The sequence below is a fragment of the Physeter macrocephalus genome, chromosome 7 (assembly GCF_002837175.3).
Source record: "Physeter macrocephalus isolate SW-GA chromosome 7, ASM283717v5, whole genome shotgun sequence".
In the NCBI taxonomy this organism is placed as follows: Eukaryota; Metazoa; Chordata; class Mammalia; order Artiodactyla; family Physeteridae; genus Physeter; species Physeter macrocephalus.
The window spans coordinates 91,014,138-91,020,705 of record NC_041220.1 but is presented as its reverse complement, the minus strand read 5'-3'; the positions used below and the strand labels follow the sequence as shown (position 1 = coordinate 91,020,705).

General features: G+C 41.0%; 1 pseudogene; it reads right to left on the bottom strand.

The window, feature by feature from the left end:
* Window positions 1–3,056: 3,056 nt before the first annotated feature.
* Window positions 3,057–3,788, bottom strand: LOC102982952 (ras-related protein Rab-5A-like; annotated as a pseudogene).
* Window positions 3,789–6,568: the final 2,780 nt, after the last annotated feature.

The following is a 6,568-nucleotide window of genomic DNA, read 5'->3' as shown; positions in this document are numbered from 1 at the left end:
TTTTAAGGAACCTCCATACTGTTCTCCATTGTGGCTCTATTAATTTACATTCCCACCAACAGTGCAAGAGGGTTCCCTTTTCTGCACACCCTCTCCAGCATTTATTGTTTGTAGATCTTTTGATGATGGCCATTCTGACCGGTGTGAGGTGATACCTCATTGGGGTTTTGATATGCATTTCTCTAATGATTAGTGATGTTGAGCATCTTTTCATGTATTTGAAGGCCATAATTTTGTTTAAAAAGTTTAATTGAATTCCCACTGTAGGTAGAACTTCACATTCTGTCTCCTACCACAAATCTAGCATCAGAGCATTTTTACCCAGTAACCTAATACATATTTAATGATGACAAATATCACAAAAGCCAGGATATTTTTAAACAATTTAAAGTTGATATATATATCAGTGCCCTTACTGTCTGGTTATAGTAGATGAACATTTTTTAGAAAAAAATATATGAATGACATTACTACTAACCATGTATAAATGCTTAACAGACTCTCCTTATTAAGGTAGCAGGGCTGTTACAATCCTAAACACTTTTTGTGGCTCTTCAATATACCTTTGGGTGTCATTATTTTAATTGATGTCCACATGTATTTTGTTAGTTTGGGTTTAAATAGATATTCAAGCACCCTAACCACAAGTCCAATAAAGCTTGGCCCAATGACAGTTCAAGGATTATAACCCTGTTAGTAGGCAGAAAAGACGGTGCTGCTTTTACTTAATAAAGATTAGTGCTCTGATGTTGGGTAGATGTTTATATTGGTTCAGGGTGTGGGTGGTGACGTAGATTGAGAGGACAGAGCAGAGAAAGTGGAGAGTAAAGTGTTATTAGCAATAAAAGATAAACCCTTCCGGAGAAATAATAATAGTTTTGAAATAGGAATGAACCTCCCAGTCAGGCAGTTCAACCCCCTACTGAGAGGTGGAGTCAGGCAAGTCTCTCCCCTAAACTGGTTACATAATATTTTTTTTTTCCCCTTAGGAGGTTTCACAACCTCTTTTATAAACTGTTAATGTGCTTATTCAATCGTTTCACGGGGAAAGGTAACTAATTTTTAACTTTAACCAGGATGGCTTGACCTTCCCATGCTAAGTCTGGTGAGCAAACGCAGCCTGCTGTTCCATAACCTTTCTTCGACTCCTCATCACAAATTCCATCACAATAAATGATAAATACAAAGATTGAAAACGCTTTGTTTTCCCTTTCACTTGATTGAAATACTCAGCTTTAAATGTATTGCTGTTTAAATGATCTCTCATCTTAGTCACCAAATCCATCGTTTGGACCAAAAACATTAGGCTGGCACCCACCTACCCAGCCCTAAATCCAAGCAAATGTTTTCGAGGAAGGGACCATTTCACTGGGCTTTGAGATGGATAGAGGCCATCCAACATAATCCATATCGAAGATTCTTAAAACAAAGAACTTTGAAATGGTTCCTCCAAGAACGAGTTTGGCAGATGTTTTGATGCCTATATGTTTAAAGGGTGGGATGGAAATTGCCCAGCGCTGCAAGTCCGAATACCTCAGCTCTGGCTCTCATTGTGTGCTGTCCCAGGAGAAATGTCAAGTACTCTGAGCCTCAGTCTCCTCTTCTCTAAAATAAGCTTGTCAGAGGATCCATGGGCTACATGTGTGAACACAAGGGATGCCCATTATGATTATTACTTCCGGGTAGACCTAATGTACGTCCCCTGGGGAAATTAACTTCGGCCTCCAAGACTGTAGCTTCAACTGCCTTAAATGGAAGGACCTGACCTGTGAACCCTAACTTGGTTTATTTTTTTTAATTAAAAAAAATTTTTTTTGCTTTTTATACCACTGTATTCCAACCTGAGCACCTCAATATAAAACTAAACCCTCGTGAAATGTTTTCCTTACTAATTTTGAGTTACTCTGAATGTACAAGTTCTGCTAGCAGTTCAACACTTAAATAGATTAAATCATCTCTGACACATGGTAGATTTCATATAATGAAAATATCTAAAACAATTAGTGCAATATACTGACCTGATCAAAATAAAATGAACTTGGGAAAACAAGGCTGCAAGATTGTTACTAACATATCCAATACTTATGTTACAAATTACTGGTACATTGTTTATATGGTTCTAGCCAGGTAGGAACAATTGAAGTCCCTTCCTTTCAAAGGGGGAGAGAAGGAAAAAATTAGCTGTTTTAGTAACTGTACATTTGGTATACTTTTAAGCAACTCTTAAATATTATAGAAAAGTAATAAACGTATATGGAGACTGCAATGCAGTACCCTATTTACAGTACAGCTGAAGATCGAATTTAAAATAATCAAGTTTGAATGTACATAATTGTTAGTGCATTGACTACGTTTATGTCCAAAGGGCACAAAAGCCCCCTCCCTACTCCCAAACAACAAAAGGTATGTAATGGCCAGCAGTGATTAAACAGAAATCACAGACACCTGGTTTGTTTCATTTTGTTGAAGAACTTACATGTTTGAAGGGAACACTATCCTTTAAGAGGCATTTTATTAGTTTTCATACTCCTAAAATAAGACGGGGTTACATCTGATTTTATTTTTACCCCATTTAAAAAATAACAGGACTAGCTATAACTTAGATGCCACTAATGTTCATTTTTTTCCCCTGAAGATGTGGGACTGTTTCCTTGTGGCTCATTTGTTAAAATGTGGAATGTATACTTTAAATAAGGATACTAAGAGAAATTACAGGTTGCCTGAATATGGTAGCTAAGCATAAATATCTTTAGAACCTCCTTCCAAAGAAAGAATTTTTTTGGAAAAGTCCAAATGAGTAAGTTCCAAATCTTTTTCACAGAACTGGCTGGTTAACTGTGGGTTCAGAGTCATTTGTTTATATCACTGGTGAAGAGAAATGAGTCCCGCTAACCTTCCAAGGAAACAAGTGTACACACAGCTCTCATTTCTCCCTTCCGCTGCTGAAACATTAGTCAGAGGGTCACATGCATGTTATTAAAAATTAAGTTCAAAACACTTAAAATAATTCTGTATTAGAAACTTGGCTATTGTAAGTCTCTTCTTTTGGGAAGTCATACTGGGCTGGTTAAATGCTCCAATTCCACTGTTATTAACAATTAGGAAGCAGAAGAACATTCCAGTTAGTTTAAACTGGAGGTTTAGTTACTACAGCACTGACTCCTGGTTGGCTGCGTGGGTTCAGTAAGGTCTACTCCTCTTCCTCTGGCAGAATGTGCTCCTGGATTCTGCGGTTCATTCTTTGGCAACTTTTTAGCTATTGCCATGAATATTTCATTTACATTCATTGATGTTTTAGCTGATGTTTCCATAAATAATAAACTGTTGTCATCCGCATAGGACTGTGCTTCCTGGAAATTGACAGCTGTTTTATTTGCGAGGTCAGCCTTGTTTCCTGATAAAGCTATTACAATGTTAGGATTGGCTTGCCTCTGAAGTTCTGTAACCCAGTTTTTGGCTCTGACAAAGGACTCCTCGTTTGTGACATCATATACAACTACGGCTGCTTGCACTCATCTGTAGTACATTGGTGCTAGGCTATGGTATTGTTCTTCACCAGCTGTATCCCATATTTCAAACTTTACTGTTGCGTCATCAAAACACACAGTTTGGGCTAGAAAAGCAGCCCTCATGGTACTCTCTTGAAATTCATGAAAGTGGCCCTTCACAAAACAAAGCACTAAGCTCGATTTGCCAAAAGCAGACTCTCCCAGAAGTACTAGTTTGAACTGGCATATTTTATTTCCAGTATTTGGCCTGTTGGGTCTTGTTGCTCCTCGATTAGCCATGTCCAAATTTGAAAGAAGTCTCTAATTTCAGTCTCTTAAATGAACTTCCAGGATGCAAGGTGTCAATTGTTTGCTTTCTGGAGGTAAAGAAACCTGAGACCGCAGCGCCTGGGGCCGCGGCTCCGAAGCGTCCTGCTGCAGGTCCCGGGCGGAGCCTGAGAGGCTAAGGCTGAGGCTCCCTAACCTGGTTTAAAATAGACTCCTTCTGGCAGTTTTTTCAGAAATTCACTATAGGAGCAGAGATAAAAAGAAAGTACTGAAACATCTTTGGCTGTTCCATAAAATCTTGGAGCTGTTGCTTTTATGCTGATTATTATCAGCATAAAAGATTACTAAATGGAAAGATTATTAGATGGAAATCATTTTGTCGTTCCAAATCATCTCTAGATTAGCCTTTGCTTGGATGATAAAATACTAGATGAAATGACATTTTAAAAACTTCTGTTGTAAAACATTGCTTCCTGAATTCATGCATGCCCGAGTATAATGCACTATGGTAAAGTAGTTGAGAGTCTGAGCTCTGGAGCCCTACCACCTTCAAATTTTGCTTTTGCCACTTATTAGCTGTGTGACCTTGGACAAGTTACTTAAGCTGTCTGTGCTTTAGTTTCCTCATTGTTAAATAGGGATAATAAAAGTACCTACCCTATAGGACTGTAGGGAGAACTTGCTAAATTAACAAATGTAAGACTTGGAATATTGTGAGCGCTATGCTTAGTGTTAGCCCTTAGCACAGTGTTTGGCAGTTAGGCACTGGGTAAATGTTATCTTTTACATTACTGTTTTAAATGATAGAGGCTGTGATGCAGGAGAGTGGGAAGAACTCAGGAAGGGAGATTAGGACAAATCCATTTCGTTTATATGCTTTAGTCATTGTATCTACAGTGTTTATCAAACCAATTCTCTTTCTTGACAGCTACAATTCCCTGGGCATCTGCAGATGCCCAGAACTCGAGATTGGAAGGAAACATGAAGCTCTAATAGCGGGTAATTAGAAGGAGCTCATTCTAAAAAATATGTTTGTTTTTCATTTTTAAAATAAATTTATTTATTTATTTATTTTTGTATTTATTTATGGCTATGTTGGGTTTTCCTTGCTGCGCGCGGGCTTTCTCTAGTTGCGGTGAGTGGGGGGGCTACCCTTCCTTGCGGTGCGCGGGCTTCTCATTGCGGTGGTTTCTTGCGGAGCACGGGCTCTAGGCACGCAGGCTTCAGTAGTTGTGGCACGCAGGCTCAGTAGTTGTGGCACGTGGGGTCTAGGGCGCAGGCTCAGTAGTTGTGGCGCCCGGGCTTAGTTGCTCCTTGGCATGTGGGATCATCCCGGACCAGGGCTCGAACCCACGTCCCCTGCATTGGCAGGTGGATTCTTAACCACTGCGCCACCAGGGAAGTCCCAAAATATGTTTGTTTTTCAATGGTGCTTTAAATGAGCTCATGGGAAGTTTATTATAAAATGCTTGCCTGCACCAAGTGCCTTAATGGGAGAAGCCTTATTGAAATTCCGTTGTTGAAATAATATACAGGCCATGTCCCTCCTGGAACTCTGTTCCCTCTGTGGGAGTCAAAGTTTCCTTGAATGTCCCAAGGTATTCCAAAGCAATCACAAACTCACATTTCAGAGCTAGAAGGGGATTTAGAAACCATCTCCTCCTAAACTCTCCTTTTACAGCTGAAGAAACAAACCCAACAGGGTTAAAAGATTTGCCTGAGGCAACTCAGCAACCTTGAAGCTAAAGTCGACCCCCAGTTTCTTTAACTCTTAGTCCAGCCCCTTGCTACTAACCTGTCCCCAGTCTCAGAGAGAGAGGGAGAGGGAAGGAAAGAGGGAGGGCCAGAGGGGAAAGGACCCTGCTACTTGCAGACTTGCAGATGGGGAGTGCCCCAGTTTTTTCCCTTTCACACTGAAAAAAGAATAAACTGACCACATACCTGTAGAAACAATTATAATTTAGCAGAGAAAATATCAAGGCTAAGCAATGAATCACCAAGCATTCAAGGTGAAAGTTTATTACCTTTCTTGTTTATTTTTACTTCATCAGGACTAAAACCTGTTGCTATGTTGGGTCTAGGCAGCATTTTGTGATGCCTGCAGACAAACAGCGTGGCTAACTACCCAGGTGGTGAGGCTTTGCTCTCCCGGAATTATTCTAGCAAACAATGTAACCTGACACGGGTGTGACAGGGCTCTCCGGTGGTTATAGTTTATCTTTGGCCATTCCTTCTGCACCCCTTCCACACCCATAAAACCATACAGGAACATCCAGGAGCTGGGCTTGGGGAACAGGTACTCTGTGATGTGGGCCATTCCATCCCAAGGAAGTTATGGCTCCCCAATCTAGGGTGCCCACCGTCCACAAAATAGATTTTTGTAAGAAGTGGACCCTACCAGAGGAGCACCCAATCGCACATGTTGAATTTGGAGGGAAGAACTCATAACTGTTTACTCAACTTAGCAGGTACTTGCAAATCACCCGCTCTCTTCCGTTGGTGAATAAACAAAGCTTATATGCAAATGATGAACACCAGTTTTGGCGAGGACTCCTGAGCAGTGTGGGTTGGCATACCAGTGGAGACTTCACCGGAGGGTTCCTGGCTCCCATCTTTATTTTTATTTTATTTTATTTTATTTTTTTGCGGTACGCGGGCCTCTCACTGTTGTGGCCTCTCCCGTTGCGGAGCGCAGCGCAGGCTCTGGACGCGCAGGCTCAGCAGCCATGGCTCACGGGCCGAGCCGCTCCGCGGCATGTGGGATCTTCCCGGACCGGGGCACGAACCCATGT